The 21,597-nt window shown below is 42.0% G+C and overlaps 1 protein-coding gene across 1 annotated transcript in view; it reads left to right on the top strand.

Annotated features, from left to right (window-relative positions):
- Positions 1-21,597, top strand: part of LOC140187780 (sodium/potassium-transporting ATPase subunit beta-1-interacting protein 3) — a 521,560-nt gene that overhangs the window by 471,550 nt on the left and 28,413 nt on the right. The gene's annotated exons all lie outside the window — the stretch shown is intronic.

The following is a 21,597-nucleotide window of genomic DNA, read 5'->3' as shown; positions in this document are numbered from 1 at the left end:
ACACAATAAAAAAAACCTGCTTAGTTTTTTGTGTGGGGAATCACAACTGAGCTGCGATCCAAATCTCCACAGCTCTTAATTCAAATCATTAACTTTCCAAAGCAGATAAACACCCTCTAAAATTACCCAGCTGAATTTAGAAAAATGCAAAAGTTTTCCACATAGCAAACAGCTAAAATGAAATAGTTCAATGCATATAGTTCACAGATATGTTACCTGTCTGTTATTAATTATTCCAGGAGATTCGTTAATGATGACTGTGATGCTTTAAATGTTGCATGTCATCTGCATGGAAGTGTCATAAAAAAAAATCAGGATTTGGGAGATGGCTGAATCTTTGAACTTAATAGTTAAGTGGGAAAGAAATATGCTGCTGGAAATGGCTACTTCCGATAACTGATTGTTACCATTTTGGACAAGATGAATAACATAGTAAGACACAAAATGCTGGAAGAACTCAGCAGGCCAGGTAGCATCTATGGAAAAAGAGTACTGTCGACGTTTCAGGGTGAAATCTATCCTGCCGAAGGGTTTCGGTCCAAAACATCGACTGCATAGATGCTGCCTGGCGCTGAGGTCCTCCAGCATTTTGCGTGCGTTGCTTGGGTTTCCAGCATCTGCAGATTTTCTCTTGGTTGTGATGGGGAGAAAGGTATGCTGCTGGAAATAACTGCTTCCAATGACTGATTTTTAAGATTTTAGACAAGATGAATAACATAGTAAACAGGATGAGCTTTGTAGATGTTACTTACATGGCCTTCCAGAAGGCATCTGATAAAGAAGCAATTAAGGCCAGTGTTTATGAACCTGAAGGCTAATACTTATTTTAAAATCAGGAAAAAGGCTTAGGAATAAGTGAAAAATTGTAGGTGTGGGCTTGGCGCTCACTATGGGAAGGAGGTGACTGGTGGGGCCTCTGAAGCCTCTGTTTTTGGGGCTGTAACTATTTCTGAACTGCTTTAAATGGTTAGATAACAAGCTACAGTTCTGGGCTACTGAGTGGCAGAAGTACCAGCATTAGTAGATTAAGCCATTAAGCAACATTGTAGTAACTTGGAACAATGTGACTTCAGTCCAAACAAGGATGAAGTACGTTCCAGAGGACGAAATGCTAGAAACAGCGGAAGTTCAAAGAGGCTTGGGGACACAGGTAGATTGATCATTGGGCTGCAATGGGCAAGTACAGAAAATAATCAATAAATGATAACATGGTATTTTTATTGTCCCTCATGTCTAGAAACCTATAGAACAAGAGGGTAAAAGAGTTATGCTGCAAACTTATAACCATACCTGGAGCTATGAGCTGTCTGGTATTAGAGGGAGTGCAGCATAGATTTTCTGGAACAATAGCCTGGATTAAAAATATTCTGATGCTCACAAAGACATGCTGAAAAGACCCAACAAATGTTTCTTCAAGACCCCACTGGTAGACAATTCCACACTGTGAAAGGCCTAAGGTTCCATGCAGCTGCCTTCCCATCACCGTGGTGTTAAAAGGCATACACTCTGCACTCACCTTACAAGTAGGGTGAAAAGAGGTTGATTAATGGGGAGGTGCTTAGGGGATAGGTGCTAATTTGTAGGGGCATGCTGGAGAGTAAAACAAGGGGAGAGCTCAGGACTAGGAGGACAATCAGGACACCATGAGGTTAGGGCATTACTGTGAGGATACGAGTGCGGGGCAAGAGATTTGCAGCATCTGCTGCAAGGAGGCACGAGATCAAGATTGGAGGTCACACCAGAAAAGGGAGAGTTGAACATTTGACAGATCAGAGTAGCAGAACTTTTTTTTTACATGATTTAGAGTTCTATCCAGATTATCCTTTGGCCTTAATAGTCACATTTTTACAGGTACTGACATTTCAACAGTAAACCCAGCCACCTTCCTCAGGCACAGCTTAGTCAAATGGCAAGTCCCTGTCTGTCTGTCTGTATGTATCTTGTTTTACGGCGGTTGGCATCCAGCTTAATGGTGCATTACCGCCACCCTCTGCTCCAGAATGTGCACTAGACATACATTCTAAATCTCTTCACCCAATCGCGCGCGCGCGCACACACACACACACACACACACACACACACAGATACAAACCTACACTTCACCCTCCCATCTTTGACTCCTAGTATCCTATTCCTGTTTATTCGTCATATCCTATAAAAAACCCCTGTACCCCTTAAAAACGCTAAAAATACCCAGACTTGTGCTCTCTCACCCATGCCCAGCAACCCTTTTAATGTGAATTCCTGCATCCCCAACTCCCTTAATTTATTTCTCATCATCTCTCTCTGTATCCCATACTTCCTACAACACAAAACTACATGTTCAAATGGCAAGTCCCGCTGGAGACACCTCCTTATATACTCTCTTGTGTGAGCAGGGCATGGGCGGGACTTAATGCTCAATCCTGATTGGCTGCATCTGAATTGCCTATTCCTGATGGGTTAGTTTGAATTGTCCTTGTGTGAAAGGACTTGGAGTCCTCATGCAGGATTCTCCCAAAGGTTAACTTGCAATTTGAGTCGGTGGTGAGGAAGGCAAATGTATTGTTAGCATTTATTTTGAGAGGACTAGAATATAAAAGTAAGGATGTAACATTAAGGCTTTAGTTAGAATATTGTGAGCAATCTTGGGCCCCTTATCTAAGAAAGGATGTGCTAACATTGGAGAGGGGTCAGAGCAGGTTCACAAGAATGATTCCAGGAATGAAAGGGTTAATGTATGACGAGCATTGATTGCTCTGGGCCTGTACCTGCTGGTGTTTAGAAGAATGAGAGGAGATCTCCTTGAAACCTATTGAATATTTAAAGGTCTAGATAGAGTGGATGTGGAGAGGATGATTCCTGTCATGGGTGAGTCTAGGATCAAAGGGCACAGCCTCATAAAATAGAACAAAGATGAAAAGGACTTTCTTTAGTCAGGTGGTGTTGAATCTGTGGAACTCATTGCTACAGATGATTACGGCGGCCAAGCAGAGCAGAGGCTGGTAGTTTATTGATTAGTCAGGGCATCAAAAGTTAGGGGAGAAGGCAGGAGAATGCAGTTGAGAGGGATAATAAATCAGTCCTGATAGAATGGCCTAATATTGCTCCTATGTCTTATGGCCTTAAAGGAGCAAAATGAGGAATGGATAAAGAAAGAAGTGGGGGGTGGGGGTCAAAGGAATCGATGTCCACACTGTCAGGCTGGAGGCAATCCATATGAAATCTGTGATGCTGCCCCTTCAACCTGAGAATGGCCCACCTACCCTCCCTCCTCCTCTCCTGGTTTCACATATCATCTGCCACCTTGTACTACTTCCCCTCACCCACACCCCCCAACCTTTTTATTCTGCTTCTACCCCTTTCCTTTCCAGTCCTGATGAATGGTCTTAGCCCAAAACGTCAACTGTTTATTCCCCTCCTTAGACCCAGCATTTTGTATAATTCACTGATTAGCTTGGGTTTTGGTATCAATTCCTTGATTGCTGGAACGAGCAAAAGGATCAAATGTTTTACTGCTTTTCCAATGAAACTGTTGATGTACCCATGTCCTTACTGTATCTCACCAACCTACTTTCCTTTCCCGTAATATCTGAAGTAATGTGCGTCTTGATTCTCTTCATTGCTTGGCATAAGTGAGTGAACTGGGTATTCATAAATCCAAGCCTCTGGTCTTCCAAGGTCTTAGCTGAGTGTCAAGGAAACATAAATTTGGGACCAGCTCTCATCTAGCTGCAGGCTGTACCTTCGATCTGCTGCATGGGTGAGTGGCCACTGGATAGAGCCAGCAAAAGAGCTGCTCTTGCTATCCCTTAACAGCATCATTGTCCATGTCTTGCTTCTGTTGTGCCGTTAGCATCAGATGCTCACTCTGCACCACTGCTTACCTGTGAAATGGCCATCCTAACTGTACCAATTTGCCTCATGGTCAAATGCAATTGGTTACAAAGAATGATGAACTTTGAATAGAAGGCTCTCGACACTGTGCTCATTCCAAGTCTTGATGCCCAGGATCTGTTCCAACTTCCAAAATAACTTGTAATGTTTTTTTAGATATCTTCATTTGTTTCCCAATGTTCTATATTCTACAGCTGTTTATCACAATGCTGTGACATTCCCTTTGAATGGGCCCCCAGGTATTCCTGTCAATCTGGTCAATTTTACAAGTTGCAGTGGTGACCGCACTCTGCATGAATCCAGTCTCTCTGTCAATCACCAAGTTCCTTCAGTGCTGGATCCTCAGGGAAACTCCCAGAAGTTTTCACTTAGCATTATATTGTTTTATCTCCCCATTTCCAGTGCAGACACCCATTTAAAATAAATGAAGTTCATTAAGATAATGGATAAAGGAAATGCTATTAGAACCTATTAAGTGTTACTCCGCTAAAATTGTTGGTAGTGATGTCACGCCTACTGAAATTTATTTTAATGGCTAATGAAAGGCAATTTTATTCTATTTAATGTGTCATGGTTAGTCAAAAATCAATAAGGTTTTTTAACCTGATGAAAATCAAAGTCAATAGCTTTGAAGTTTTAAAGCATACATATGGAGAGAATGTACTTCAGCAGTAAGATGTAATCTCTTCTATTTATTCCAGGAGGATATGATAAAATTTGTAGAACACAGAACAGTACAGCACAAGATTAAATCCTCTGGCCCACATTGATGTGCTGAACTAGCTAAATTAGTAATCAAATGTCCAAATAAATTAACCCCCTCTGCCTACACAATGTTCATATCATTTGTCCCTGCATATCATGTGTGAATCTAAAAGCCTCTTGACTTCGGCCTGAAACGTCAACTGTATTCTTTTCCATAGATGCTGCCTGACCTGCTGAGTTCCAGCATCTGCAGAGTTTCTCTTGTTTGTGACTAGATGCTCCCAATCAGAGTTTTATAAAGCCCCCTCTACCATAGGAACACTAAACAGTCAATGAACTAATGAACAATACCTTGCTATTCCTCTTTTTATATTACTTTATTTTGTAGTAGTTTGTTATGCATGCATTGTCTTCTATGGGGGAGCTTTCTTGCCGGTACATCATTTAGAACATCAAAAGGTCCCCCTCCCCCTGAGGAGCAGGCCCCCTGTCTGGCCACAGTCAATTTGAGAAAGACCCTAGCCGGGGTCAATCCATGCAAAACTACGGGGCCTGACAATGTATGTGCCTATGTAATCTGAGACTGTGCAGCCCAGCTGGCAGACGTTCTCACTAACATCATCAACCTCTCCCTGGATCAGACCACCACCTCCACAGGCTGTCAGGCCACCGCCATCATCCGAGTGCCCAAGAAGCTGACTGTATCCTACCTCATTGACTCTGTCATGTGCTGGTGACATCAGTAATGTTTGTTGTTTTGTATGAACACTTCTAACTGAGGTGTGGCCCAGGAGGGGCAGATGCAAGGTTGTCCGTTCGGGAGCCAGGATTGGATCAATCTCTGTCTAGCATCTCGTCCACAGCCGTTCCAACATCGGTGGCTTTGAGTTGGCGTCACCTGATGGAGTTCCTTGAAGCATGCAAGCCTCCACACGATATCAATGTGTTGATCCGGGTTGTGGAGTAATAGTGAAGTGCTTTGAACGGCTGGTCATGAACTGCATTAAATCCAGCTTTCTCACCACTTTGCACCCCTATCAGTTTGCATAGAGTCTAAATCAGTCCACTGACAATGCATAGCTCCATCCTTTACACAGTCCTGTTCCTGACGGACAGCGGTGTTTCCTATGTCAGAATGTTGTTTATTAACTTTAGTTCTGCAATCAGTACAATCATTCCCCAAAGGCTGTTGGGAAAACAGTCCATGTTCAATCTCAACACTCCCCACTGTAACTGGATCTTAGACTTCCTGACAAAGAGACCATAGACAGACCCTTTTAGCATCAACATCTCTAGCTCCATCACATGGAGCACCAGCACCTCCAGGGCTGCATGCTCAGCCCACTGCTGTTCACACTGCTAACACATGACAATACTGCTAAATCCATTTCTAACCGCATCATTAATTTCACTGACAACACAACAGAGATTGGCCTCATTAGCAACAAAGAATAAGTAACGTACAGGGAGGAGGTAGAGCATCTCGTGGACTGGTGTAAATCCAATAAACTGAGTCTCAACATAGGCAAGACTAAAGAGATGATTGTGGACTTCAGGAAGATGCAGGCATACCACTCCCTACCACATGTCAATGACTTCTCTATCGAGAAAGTCAGGAACACCAAGTTTCTTGGCATGCACATTACTGACAATCTCACCTGGTCCCTCAACTCCATCTCTTTGGCTAAGAGACAAGCAAAGCCCCCCCTCCGCCATTCTCAGCACATTCGACCGGAGTATCATCAAGATCCTGACCAGTTGCATTACCATCTGGTATGAGACTGGAAATTGTTATGCATCTGATTACAGGACACTGCAACAGATAGTGAGGACTGCTGGAAACATCAGGATCTCTCTTCCGCCCCCATTCAGGACATATGTATATCAGAAGCGATGCCTACAAAGTTGTCATAGACCACTCCCATCCTTCCCACGACCTCTTTGGCTGTCAGGCAGAATGTACCACAGCATAAGAACCAGAACTAATGGGAAGAGTTGTTCATGCTGCACGGTGGGGTTTAAACTAGAGTTGCAGTTGAATGGGAACCAGAGTGCCAGAGCCGTCAATGGAGAGGTTGTGGAGCAGATGTTGGTGAGACAGACAAAGTCAGGAATGGAAAGTTTAAGCATGGTGCGACTGGTGTCCTGAGCTGTGTATACTTCAATGCAAGAAGTATCATAGGAAAGGCAGATGAGCTTAGGGCATGGATCAACGCCTGGAATTTTGAAGTTGTAGTCATTATTGAGACTTGGATGGAGGAGGGACAGGACTGGCAGCTCAATGTTTCAATGTTCTGATGTTTTAGACATGACAGAGCAGGAAGGATTAAAGGAGGAGGGAGGGGTGGCATTACTAGTCAGGGAAAATGTCATGACAGTGCTCCATCAGGACAGACTGGAGAACTCAAGCAGTGAAACATTATAGGTGGAACTGAGAAATAAGAAAGTATGGCCACGTTAATGGGCCTATATTACAGACCACCCAACATTCCTAGGGATTTGAAAAGAGATTGCGGGCTGTTGCAAGAAATAGAAGATTGTTATTGTAGTGAGTTCAACTTTCCACATATTAACTGGGGATCTTGTACTGTAAAGGGAGTAGATGGGATAGAGTTTGTCAAATGTGTTCAGAATGGTTTCCTTCATCAACACGTAGAAGTCCCAACGAGAGAGCATATGATACTTGATCTGCTGTTAGGGAATGAGACAGGACAGGTGACAGACGTTTGTGTATAACTTTGCATCCGGTGACCACAATGCTATTAGTTTCAAAGTGAATATGCAGAGAGATAGGTCTGGTCTGCAGGTTGGGATTCTAAATTGGAGAAGGGCCAGATTTGATGGTGATCACTTTCAGAAGTGATCTGGCAAATGTGGATTGAGACAGGCGGTTTTCTGGTAAAGATAACAAGTGTAGGGGACCTGGGCTTTCAAGAGATATTGAGGCCCTAGTTAAGGAAAAAAAGCATTGCAGGTTCAAGCAGGTAGGAACAAGTGGGGTGCTTATGGAGTATAGGAAATACAAGAGAACACGTAAAGAGATCAGGAAGGCTAAAAGAAGGCATGAAGTTGCTCTAGCTGACAAGATGAAGAAAAATTCTGAAGGATTCTACAGGTATGTTAAGAGCAAAAGGATTGCTAGGGACAAAGAATGGTAACCCATCTGTGGAACCAAATCAGAATGGGGGAGATCTTAATGCATACTTTGCGTCTGTATTTATTCCGGAGGTAGCTACAGTGTCTATAGAAGTGAGGCAAAGTGGCATCAACTTCATGGACCCTGTACAGATTACAGAGGAGGAGGTGTTTGCTACCTTGAAGCAAAACAGGGTGGATAATTCACCAGCGTCTGATGCGATGTTCCCTAGAAGGCAAGTGCAGAAATTGCCAGGGCTCTAGCAGAGATATTTTAAAAATCCCAAGTGACAGGAGAGGTACCAGAGGATTGGAGGGTAGCCAATGTTGTTCCACTGTTTAAAAAAGGCTCTAAACAGAAACCAGGAAATTATAAGCCAATGAGTCTGACATCAGTTGTGGGAAAGTTATTGGAAGGTATTCTAAAGGACCAGATATATAAGTATTTCGATAGACATGGACTAATTAAGGATAGTCAGAATGGCTTTGTGCATGCTAGGTCATGTCTAACCAATCTTATAGAGTTTTTTTGAGTAAATTACCAGAAAGTGAATGAAGGCAAGGCAGTGGATGTTGTCTACATGGACTTTTGTAAGGCATTTTGATAAGGCACCACATGGGAGACTAGTCAAGAAGGTTCAGCTACTCGGCATTCAGAATGAGGTAGGCGTTGGTTCTGTGGGAGAAGTCAGAGTGGTAATAGATGAATGCCTCCCTGACTGGAGGCCTGTGACTCGTGCTGTGCAACAGAGATTGATGCTGGGTCTGTTGTTGTATGTCATCTATATCAACAATCTGGATGATAATATGGTTAATTGGATCAGCATATTTGAAGATGACACCAAGATTGGGGGTGTAGTGGGCAGTGAAGAAGACTATCATGGCTTGCAGAGGGATCTGTATCAGCTGGAAAAACGGGCTGAAAAATGCCAGATGGAACGTAATGCAGACAAGTGCAAGGTTTTGCACTTTGGTAGGACCAACCAGGGTAGGTCTTACCCTATGAATGGTAGGGCACTGAGGAGAGTGGTAGAACAAAGGGATCTGGGAATGCTTCCCAACTCATTGGCACATTCTCATCTTACATTGGTCATTTTTCATCTTTTATTGCTATTGTTTTACAAATTTGTTATAATAGTGCCAGTAACATTACACTGCCTTACATAAACGTGCATCTCCCCCTTTATGTCAACATACTACCCAGGGACTTGTGCTAATATTATTTTGTGACTCTATGTGCTGGATCGTAACTATATATGTTGTGTGTGATTATATGTAGTGTGATTTGCACCCAGAGGAATGATGTTTCGTATAGCTCTATATGTGTATAGTTGAATGCCAATAATTTGAACTGGTACTACTGCCACAAAAAAGAATTTCACAACATGTCTGAAAATCAACCTAATTTTGAAAAGTGATTCTGTCATAACTTCCTAACTCTTGAACTCAACTCCTTGACAAATAAAGGAAAGCATGCCAAATGCCATCTTTAACACCCTCTGTAGCCACTTTTCAGGGAATTAAAAACTTGGACTCCAAGATCTCTTTGCACATCAATGCTGTTAAGGGTTTTGCCATTAGGAGGGTACTCTCTATTTACATTTGATCTTCTAAAGTTGCATAGCTTCATATTCAGCCATGTCATATTCCCCACCCATATCTGCAAGTGATCTGTACTCTGCTGCATTCTTAGGCAGAATATATCACAAACAACAGAGGTCTCTGTATGGATACTTATGCAACACCACTAGTCACAGACTTCCAGCCAGAATAAGTTTCCCGGACAAGTCAATTTTGAATCCAAATGGCAGAATTGGGCTGAATTCTTACTGTTACTGGTCATGAATTGGCCACCTATTTTCCAGCCTATCCAGCTTTCTGATTAATATTAACCATAATGTAATAATATGCAGAGCTTGCATTGAACCCGTGTGAAATCATAGTTATTTAATCCATAATTTAAATAAAGCACTGGAGCACAGTGAAAACTCTTCTAATGCAGTGACGTTACCTCTTGATGCTTGGCTATGGAAGGGCATTAACTTCTTCCACGTTCTTTCTAGGGCATGAATTTTCAGGAATATTGACCAAAAAGGCCTCTTTAAATGCTGATCCCTAGCATTAGGTGGTAAATCTAATGTTCAAAGTTGTTTTATTTTCAGATTTTTCATCAGAGTCTGTCTTGTGTTACAATGCAAACAACGCCAGTGTTTTGTTTAAAGCAGGAAACGTGCTCAATGCATATATTCATGTATATATGCCAGTTTAATTTATGATACAATGTAGAACTTTTGAAATCTAATTGTTGGTTTAGTGTGATTATCCAGTAATACACATAACCAGAAGCAATTGGCAGTTCGTCTAAAAATATTCCAAGAGCGATTGATAGGCAAATTCCAAGACTTGAATCACGTTCTGTGCTGAAACCGCACCACGGAATTTCATTGCAGTCTTTTCCTGACTTGATAGGTCCCACCATAAAATTTGTGGCTGTTAGCTGAAGGTCAACCGCAGCTTAGAATTTCTTAAAGATTTATTTTCTCTTTGAACACTGTATTTTAAGCTCTGATGTAAAATTAAATGTAATCAGTTGATTTTGATTCAAAGTGTGACATTTTAATATGAACATCAAACTACCTGCATTTAAAAAACAGGGATCATGTAGAGCTATTGTAAAGCCTGCACTTACACAATAATAACATTCATCAATTAGAATTCACTTGCTGCAGCATGACCCAATATAGTTATTATTAAATTATATAGCTACAGGATTTGAATAATTATTTTCATAACCTGTGTTTAAAGGGTTTTCTCTCTCCTCTTCAGTCTTTATCTTAACCCAGTTCTCAATGGGAAAGGCAGAAATAAGATGTTCTATAACACAAATAGCAATACAGCTGGACAGCTATGAGATCTTCTGACAATTAACTGCTTTGTTGTGCCTTCCAGAACTGACAATAAACCTTGCTCTAATTCAAACGGCACGTGCTGGTAAAATCAAATGGTTGTCCTCTGAATCTAACAAGGAGCACTCTTTCTGATATTGCCCAAAGTCCTAAAGCACTTTTTGCCATGTTTTCATCCATAAGAGTTCCTACTCCATTAGTATGAGATGTTCCACAAGAATAAACTAGTGTTTTATTTCTAATCTGACATGTTCCAGCACCTATCCAACGAACTTCGCTAATTCCCATGATGTTAATCTTTAGTCTTCCCATTTCATTTATCACATTGTCCAATCTTCCTGCTCGTATAGGGCTCTTATATTCCAAGTGGTAATAATTTTCTTTTGTGTTACTTGAATTTTATGAGCAGTAGCTTGACGATGGTCGGGGATCCCCTGCTGGCCACAATCAACCCTACCAAGCGAAGCATCTTCGGAGTTGTCTTGAAGATCCTCTTGACGCTGTTGTTGTGTGATACATTTTGTGAGTTTGACCATGGTTTTCTTAGCAAATTGCAATGGTGGTTTGCTATTGCCTACCGTTGGGTGAACTAAAGAAATCACCATTTCTCTTTCCAAATGTTCATCCGCCTATACTATAGCCATTGACATTTGAGGTCCTAGCTCATCCACCTCCTCCGTCATAAGATCAGTTACTGAACCTGCCGGATCTGCTGCTGGCCTTCGCTCGTATCCTGAGCAGGAACCCTTTCAGGTGCTACCGTTTCGGGTCAGAGCGGCCCTGGGAGCAATGAATAACTAAGAGGTAACTCCACTTTCCCCAAAGCTCTGAAAGTCCCCAGTCAGAGCCTCATCACCGGTTGCAGTTTAGAGTCATACCCAGGACTGAGGGTCCTATATAGCCGCAACATTACCTCTCGGCTCTTAAACCTCAATCCCACGATTGATGAAGGCCAACGCACTGTATGCCTTCTTAACCACAGAGTCAACCTACGTGGCAGCTTTGAGTGTCTCAACCTGCATGGCAGCTTTGAGTGTCTACCTTGCTCTATTTCTCCCCTTTCAAAGACTTAGTCACAGGTTTACTTATCTCCCTTTGCTTTGCTTTCTTTTCATGCATTTTTGCTATGAAGAAATAATTTGTGCTATTTCATTATAGGCATTACAAAAGACTTTAAAAAAAAGACTCCTTTGTTTTCCTGAATTTGTACTGGAGAGCAGATCAACCGGCTTATTATCAACAATGATTTAGCAGCAAATCAGTCTGACTATTCTCCCTCCTTGAAGTGTGCTTTTATGTGGCATTGTGGTACTGCAGTGTGAGAAATTCCAGGATATATACCTATAAGAATAAATCAATTCATTTGATAGATTATAACACCTAGGGTGGGTTAGAGTTACATTACATTGCACAGCTAAGTATGTGATAATTAATGTTCACCAGTGCCCAGTAACTACTTGAGTGCCCTCAACTGAGCTTTCAATTAAAACCCAGTCACTAATGGAGTTTGCTGTGTTAAAGTGTAACTGAGGCTTGGAATTAGTCAATTAGCTACATTAGTCATTTGACAAGAATCTACCTCTTAGGTTGATGTCACCTACATTCATTGTTTCCTTTAAAGAAGGAAGGCCTTAAGTAGCAGGCTGCTCGTTTGCCAACATAGTGAAGGCAATTAGCCATTCAGAAGTCCACAATCAATTCTTTGTTCTTACTGACATTGAGTATGAGGTTGTTGCTGCAACACCCCTCAACCAGCTGATTTATCTCAGTCCTGTACACCTTCTCATCATCATTTGAAATTCTGCCAACAGTAGTTTTGTTGTCAGCAAAATTTTAGATGGCATTTGAGCTATGCCTAGCCACACAATCATGGGTGCAGTGTGAGTAGAGCAGTGGGCTAAGAGCACATCCTTGAGAAGCGCCAGTGTTGATTATCAGTGAGGAGGAGATGTTATTTCCAATCCGCACAGATTGTGGTCTGCTGGTGAGGAAGTTGAGGATCCAGATGCAGAGAGAGGTGCAGAGGCCCAGGTTTTGGAGCTTTAGTCAATAAACAGCATCCTAACATAGGTATATGTATTGTCCAAGTGACCCAAGGCCATGAGAAAAGCTAATGAGATCCACTCACTGTAGACCTGTTGTGGTGATAGGCAAATGCAGTGGGTCCAGGTTGATGCTGAGACAGGAATTGATCCCAGCCATAACCAACCTCTCAAACCATTTCATCACTGTAGCTATGAGTGCTACTGGATGATAGTCCTTAAGGCAACTCACCCTACTCTTCTTGGGCACTGGTATAATTGTTGCCCTTTTGAAGCAGGTGGGGACTTCTGATCATAGCAATGAGAGATTGAAAATATCTTTGAACCCACCCACCAGTTAGTTGGCTCAGGTTTTCAGAGTCCTACCAGATGCAACATTGGGGCCTGTCACCTTGCGAGGGTTCACCCTCTTGACCATAAGACTATAAGATATAGGAGCAGAAGTAGGCCATTTGGCCCATCAAGTCTGCTCCACCATTCAATCATGGGCTGATCCAATTCTTCCAGTCATCCCCACTCTCCTGCCTTCACCCTATACCCTTTGATGTCCTGATTAATCAAGAACCTATCCCTTGAAAGAAGTTCTGTTGTCATCTTCCAAGCAAGGGTCAGAGGGTCATCAGATGCTGCAGATATCCTCATAACTGTAGTTTTATTCTCTTTTCCAAAGCGTGCATAAAAGGTGTTGAGGACATCTGGGAGTGAAGCATCACAGCCCACAAAATGATATTAATTGGTATTAAAGTGGCATATTCACTTGAGGTATTACTTACTTTGAAAGCAGAAATGTGAAGCATTGGTTAGCCTGCACAGTTAATATAGTGTGGATGTTACACTGAAGATAACACAACCATGCTCACTGGAAATTGTGGCTGTATCTAGTAGTAGGGTTTGAATAAATGGTGCCACGCCAGAAAAGGGCATATATCCTCCACACTTTACCCTCTGGCAGCTCATCCAGACTGGGAGCAGAAATCTGTGGTCCTGAATGGGAGTTTGAGAACTTTCAATAGTATAGTGAAACTGGGGTTCCCACTGTAGCTATACCTCTAACTATATAATTTGAGGAAGGAGGCTAAAATAGTATTCATAATTTAGGTGCACAATGGTAATTTTACAACATTGCAGTGTTTGGCGAAAAGCTTACAGACTCAACGTTTGGGTGTGCGCATTGGAAAATTATGTTTCTGATATTCTTCAACTTCAGCAGCATGTGGATGGTCTAAAGAAAAGCACTTATCTCCAGTAACATTCCAAGCAACTCTTCTGTAAAAGTTCGAGGGCAAGGAGAGGTAATGGGCCAGGTCATGCTGATGCAAACCCGCAGTCCCGTAAGGAAGCAAGTACGGAACATATTGGGGTATCTCAGGTCAGATATTGGGGCATCTCAGCTGAGGGGATTGGACACAACTTTCATTATAAAGCCAGTGATATCTGGTTGCATCTAGTGTAGCTCCATTCAGTTGAATGGGCTCACAGCATTGTGTGTGTTGCTCAGAGTTTCTTTTCAATGGCATTTGTTGTGAATCTTACTATTTTGTGCAGCAGTACTGTGCAAATCCATAAAATATTACTGTAAGTTACAATAAGAATATAGGAAAAATAAATAAATAATGCTAAATGAGAGCAAATATAGGGTTAGTGTTCATGGACTGTTTAGAAATTTGATGGTGCAGTGGAAGAAGCTGTTCCTAAAACGTTGAATGTGCATCTTCAGGCTCCTGCACATCCTTGCCAATGGTAGTCATTTAATTAGATTAGATTGTCCTTTTTGTCACATGCACAACGAAACATACTGTGAAACATGTTATTTGCATCAAATCAAATTAGCAAGGATTTTGCTGGACAGCCTGCAAATTTGCCATGGTTCTGGGAACACCAAACACTGCTGCTCTAAATGGCCATAGTGTAGGCATTCTACAAATTTCCTCTCTTGGGATCCAACACCAAGCTGATTTTCCCGATCTCCCTGCATATTGAAATCCCCCCTGGCTATTGTAACATTGCTCTTTTAGCATACATTTTTGATCTTGCGTTGTAATTTGTAGACCACATCCTTACTACTGTTTGGAGATCTGTATACATCTCCCATCAGGATCTTATTACCCTTGCAGTTTCTTAGCTCTATCCACAATTTTTCACCACCATCCGACCCTATGTCACCACTTTCTAATTATTTGATTTCAGTTCTTACCAACGGAGCCACACCACTCCCTTTGCTTTCCTGCCTGTCCTTTCAATACTTGTACGTTAAGCTCCCAGATAGACTATTCTTTCAGCCATGGTTCAGTGATGCTCACAATATCATACACGCCAATCATCAAATTTTGTCCTATCATCAACCACTCCTTTCTAGAAGTCGCACTACACACTGCCTCTGACTGTAAACCAACTACCTCAGCTTCAGCACTATCACTCAAGTTCTCAATCCCCTGCCAAATTAGTTTAAACCCTCCCGAACAACTCCAGCAAACCTGCCTGCAAGGATATTTGTCCCCTTCGGGTTCCAGTGTACCCGTCCCTTTTGTACAGGTCGTACCTTCCTCAGAAGAGATCCCAATAAGCCATAAATCTGAACCTCTGCCCCCCTGCACCAGTTCCTTAGCCACACATTCGCCTGCCAGATCATTCTATTCTTGTCCTCAATGGTACATGGTACGGACAGCAATCCAGAGATTACTATCCTGGAGGTCCTGTTTTTTCAGCCCCTAAAATCTCTCCTCAAGACTACCTCACCTTTTCTACCTGTGTCACTGCTACCAAATGACTTCTGGCTGCTCACCTTCCCCCTTGAGAATGACATGGACTCAATCCAAGTCGTCCCTGACCCTGGTCCTGGGAGGCAACATACCATCCGGTGTCTATCGCGTGCAAGGCACGTCATCTCTGTTCCACGGACTGTGGAATCTCCTATCACCATTGCTGTCCTCTTCAGCTTTCTGCTGTTCTGAGCCACAGCACCAGACTCAGAGACAAGGTCGCTGCAGCTCCCCCCAGAAAGCTGTCCCCCTCAACAGTATCTAAAGTGCAATACTTATTATTGAGGGGAACGGCCAAGGTGTACTCTGCACTGGCTGTGCATTTCCCTTCCTTCTCCTGATAGTCACCTGGTTACTTATCTCCTGCAACCTAGGGGTGACTACCTCCCTGTAGCCCCTATCTATCACCTCCTCATTTACCTGTTGGAGTCGAAGGTTATCGAGCTGCAGCCCACCCCCTCACCGTTCTCATTCCTGTTTCTCTCTGTCTCCTCCCTCTGGCGCTCCTCCCCCTTTCCTTTCTTCCATGCTTCCCTCTCCTATCAGATTCCCCCTTCTCCAGCCTTTTATCTCTTTCACCTATCAGCTCCCCTGCTCTTTACTTCACCTCTCCCTCTCTCCTGGTTTCACCTGTCACCTACCTCCTTGTACTTCTTCCTACCCCTCCCCTCGCCTTCTTGCTCTGACATCTCATCTTTTTTCCGGTCCTGATGAAGGGTCTCGGCCTGAAATGTTAACACTGTTTACTCTTTTCCATAGATATTGCCTGGCCTCCCAAGTTCCTCCAGCATTTTATATGTTTTGTGTGTGAAAAATACACGAGTTTATTAAAAAGTACAAATTTTATTAAAAAAAATGTATTACTAAACAGAACAGTGGTTTCCAATAGAGCCAAAGCAGAGAGATGGCGTGGGTAGACAGGTGTAGATAGAGAAGGAGACCAATTTGGAGGAAGAGTGAGTGATGGAATAGGTGCAGAAGGAACAATAAACCTTGTGATAGGTGGCTGTTGGGGTGGTAGTTGGAAAGAAAGTGGTATTTGGGAAGGCCTGGATAGAGTAAAAGGAAGGGAAAGGAACAGAATGGGAGCTGGTTACCTGAAACTGGAGCATTTAACTTACCTATCGTTGGTTTCTATACTAGTCAGGTAGAATATGAGATGCTGTTCCTTTAGTTTGCATTTGGTCTCATCATGACATTAGAGGAGGCCATGGATAGGTTGATTGGTATGATAATGAGAAGGGGAATTAAAGTGACATGCATCCAGGAACTTCTCTAGTGGTGAGAGAGGAGGAAGAGGGTCGAGAGGTTGGAAAGTGCCTGGGCAGTGATGCGCCAGGACCGATGAGTAAACCAAAGAGTCACAGATTAAAGGATTAGATATAAACCTGTGAACTGGGGACTATGAAAAATATTAAACTTTGCATATATTCAAGTCATTAGTTTGTTCTAGTTAGAAATACATAGAAACATAGAAACATAGAAAATAGGTGCAGGAGTAGGCCATTCGGCCCTTCGAGCCTGCACCGCCATTTATTATGATCATGGCTGATCATCCAACTCAGAACCCCGCCCCAGCCTTCCCTCCATACCCCCTGACCCCCGTAGCCACAAGGGCCATATCTAACTCCCTCTTAAATATAGCCAATGAACTGGCCTCAACTGTTTCCTGTGGCAGAGAATTCCACAGATTCACCACTCTCTGTGTGAAGAAGTTTTTCCTAATCTCGGTCCTAAAAGGCTTCCCCTCTATCCTCAAACTGTGGCCCCTCGTTCTGGACTTCCCCAACATCGGGAATAATCTTCCTGCATCTAGCCTGTCCAATCCCTTTAGGATCTTATACGTTTCAATCAGATCCCCCCTCAATCTTCTAAATTCCAACGAGTACAAGCCCAGTTCATCCAGTCTCTCTTCATATGAAAGTCCTGCCATCCCAGGAATCAATCTGGTGAACCTTCTTTGTACTCCCTCTATGGCAAGGATGTCTTTCCTCAGATTAGGGGACCAAAACTGCACACAATACTCCAGGTGTGGTCTCACCAAGGCCTTGTACAACTGCAGTAGTACCTCCCTGCTCCTGTACTCGAATCCTCTCGCTATAAATGCCAGCATACCACTCGCCTTTTTCACCGCCTGCTGTACCTGCATGCCCACTTTCAATGACTGGTGTATAATGACACCCAGGTCTCGTTGCACCTCCCCTTTTCCTAATCAGCCACCATTCAGATAATAATCTGTTTTCCTATTTTTGCCACCAAAGTGGATAACTTCACATTTATCCACATTAAATTGCATCTGCCATGAACTTGCCCACTCACCCAACCTATCCAAGTCACCCTGCATCCTCTTAGCATCCTCCTCACAGCTAACACTGCCACCCAGCTTCGTGTCATCCGCAAACTTGGAGATGCTGCATTTAATTCCCTCATCCAAGTCATTAATATATATTGTAAATGACTGGGGTCCCAGCACTGAGCCTTGCGGTACCCCACTAAATACATCACAAAAAGTCATCTTAGTTTATAATCCATGGCAGTTGACTGCTATGCATTATGTTCAAGTTTCTGATTGGCTTACTTGTATGTTAGGACACACACACTAACTTGTCACTGAAGATTTGTTTGATGGAATTGCACTGAGTGGTGCTTACGGTTAGAGAAAATCTTCAGGTGATATTCCTTTCATAGGATGTCTGTCTCTTTAACTAATCCCAGAGATGGAATCATTGTTAGGGCAGTAAGGTGACAGTACAAATTGTAAGAAATACACAGAACAAAAGACAGAAAATTTAAAATGGCTTTACATGAAAGAGCGTTCTAAGCAGATAATATTTGAAATTGGCTTTTTGAAGTTGGGATTTATTTTCTTAATTTAAATCTGCAGCCAAAATCACTTTGATAAGGAGAAAGAATGTATCCCTAGGGAAGTTAAATAACATTCTTTTATTTTTATTTATAAACATTAGGTAAAGGGTTTCTCAGAGCTTTGTCCATGTCAATAGTTTGTTCTGAATTTACCCAGAGATAAGTAAAAGTTAAGCAGTTGAAACCATTTTATTTCAAAGGCTAAAAACAACAACTTAATCAAAAACAAGTTATGTTAGAAGATTAGGGTTGGATTATTTGTGTAGGCCAGGAACTGATGAGTTCTTTTGGTTGGGAGTTTTCCTCTTGTTCTGCAGAATTAATTAATATCAACTGTTAATGCTGATTTTTCAAAGACGAAATTACTAATGATTAAGAGGAACGTAGGAAAATTAGGTTATATTTTACAACACAACCTACTTCAGCATTCATTCGTCATTTTTTTAAAAGACTAATGTTCCCTTCTTGCAATAATATAGTGGAATTATGGCCAATAATATAACATAATCAGGACACATTTTAAAGGTGTATTCAAGTTTTCTTTGTGATATCAAACTTAAATTAAAATTATTGAAGTTATTCAAATGGCTTTATTTAAAAATATCATAACCAGTGTGCATCCTTTTCAAATAGCTTAATTGAACAATGTTAAGAGTATGGTTGCAAAGCAAAACCAACTTCTTGAAAGTAATCAGAAAAAAAAGTAAACAACTTAAACACAAAATGATTATTATTTCAATTGACAGAACTAGCAAATAATATAGCTCTAGTTTCCTTACTAGATTCCAGATCAAGAAATTCATCCCTGGCTACATGCATTAAATGTTAAACAGTAACACATATTCATTGAACGGCAACTTCAAACTTTGGTTTAAAGTCACTACAATTCAGAAACTACTATCTTGTGCAGTTAGAATGTGTGATAGAGAATACAATTCTCTCACAAATTAGATTAGGCAATTCTATGGAACAAGCAGCTTTACAAAATGTTTCATTCTAAATCAACACCGAGCGAAACTGTTGCCAATCTTAAACCTTGTTCAAAGGATCTGGCAAATAATCCTTCAGGAAGGTGAACCCATGGAAAGCCTACGGCCCAGGTGGAGAACCTGGCCGAGTACTAAACAACTGTGCTGATCGACTGACTGCAGCGTTCCCCGATATCTGTAACCTCTTGCCTCAGCAGTATGAGGCTTCAATTATACTGGTACCTAAGAAGAACATAGTAACCTACTGCAATGACTATCGTCCACTGTGATGAAGTGCTTTGAGAGGTTGGTGATGAAACATAGCAGCTCCTGCCTGAGGAGTGCCTTAGATCCACTCCAATTTGTCTACTGGCACAACAGGTCCACAGCAGATGCCATTTTATCGGCTCTTCACTCCACCCTGGAACATCTAGACAGCAAAGGTGCATAGATCAGGGTGCTCTTTATTGACTACAACTCAGCATTCAATATTATCATCCCCTCAAAACTAAACACTAAGGTCCAAGACCTTGGCCTCATACCCCGCTTGTTCAGTTGAATCCTCAATATCCTCACTTGCAGACCCCAGCTTGTTTCCACATTCTCCATCTGCATAGGTGCAGCAATCGGCTGTGTGCTTAGCTCCTGCTCTGCATGCTTTATAATTATGACTGTGAGGCTCAGCACAGCTCCAATGCCATATTTAAGCTCGCTGATGACACCACCGTTATTGCTAAAAGAAAGCTGACGCTAGATCAGCATAAGGGAGGGAGATTGAAAATCTGGCTGAGTGGCGCCACAACAACTTCTCACTCGATGTCAGCAAGACCAAGGAGCTGATTATTGACTAGGAGGGGGAAACCGGAGGTCCATGAGCCAGTCGTCATTAGGGAATCGGAGGTGGAGAGGGGCAGCAATTTTAAATTCCTCAGTGTTATCATTTCAGAGGATCTGTCCTGGGTCCAGCATGTAATTGCAGTTATGGAGAAAGCACGGCAGCGCCTCTACTTCCTTAAAAGTTAGCAAAGATTTGGCATGACTTCTAAAACTCTGACAAACTTCTGTAGATGTGTGGTGGAGAGTATATTGACTGGTTGCATCATGGCCTGGTATGGAAGCACCAATGGCCTTAAATGGAAAATCCTGCAAAATTAGTGGATACGGCCCAGTCTGTCTCGGGTAGAGCCGTTCCCACTATTGAGCGCATCTGTACAGACTGCTGTTGTAGGAAAGTATCATCAAGGACCCCCACCACCCAGGCCATGATCTTCTCACTGATGCCATCAGGAAAAAGGTACAGGAACCTCAGGACCCACACCACCAGGTTCAGGAACAGTTATTACCCCTCAACCATCAGGCTCTTGAATCAATGGGGGATAACTCCACCCGCCCTATTATTGAACTGTTCCCACAAACTACGGACTCACTTTCAAGGACTCTTCATCGGCTCTCAATATTTATTGCTTATTTATTTGTTTATTTACTGATTTCTGTTGTACTTTTACTATTCATTGTCTGCTACACTTTGGTTGTTTACCCATCCTGTTCAATGCATTTTTTTCATTTTTTTCATTTTTTCCTTGGATTTACTGTGTATGCCCATAAGGAAATGAATCTCACAGTTGTATTAGATAACATGTATGAACTTTGATTATAAATTAACTTTGAACTTTGAATTTTGATAAAATACCACATTAAAGTACAAACGTAGTGGAAGATGCTCTTCCAAAGTTTTTGCTGAGGTATCTGATCAAGGGCTTTACTCTTCTAAATATTACACTTGGTATGGGAGAGTTTTTCCATTCTGAAAATGGAAGTACAATGGATTCGATTAATTGTTCCATCAGTTAATCAGGGCAACCACCTATTTGGGACAAATCTTACAGAACAAAAACAAATTGAGAAAATAGCCTGGATTCCCTTCATTTATTTGGAACTGTCACTTAATTGGAACAGGAGACTGCTGCTGAACAGTTTACAACTAGCATCAGTCACATGCATGTCTTCATTAGACACTACACCTTGCTTAGAGTGAACCGTTTTAAAATAGCGTCACGTGTGTGCTTGTGTTCAAAAAGCAGTGATTTTGTCTCTGATGGTTGGTATGTAATTAACAGTAAGACAATTCAGAACTATTTTGCCCCCTGTGGTTTCAAGCATTCAGGCTTGGAGATGTCAGCAACAGCTGGGAGTGGAAGTGAAATGATTTCACTACTTCAGGTTAGGAACAATGAAGAATTTAAAGGTATCGACAATCATCTTGAATGTTACAATGAAAATGAAGATTTAGGGATGCAATTGTCAAAAGCACTGGATGAAAGCAGTCCACTATCAGCACGAG

This window comes from Mobula birostris, chromosome 1 (genome assembly GCF_030028105.1).
Source record: "Mobula birostris isolate sMobBir1 chromosome 1, sMobBir1.hap1, whole genome shotgun sequence".
Classification (NCBI taxonomy): domain Eukaryota; kingdom Metazoa; phylum Chordata; class Chondrichthyes; order Myliobatiformes; family Myliobatidae; genus Mobula; species Mobula birostris.
The sequence above is the reverse complement of the archived record's forward strand: the minus strand, read 5'-3'. Positions and strand labels throughout refer to the sequence as shown.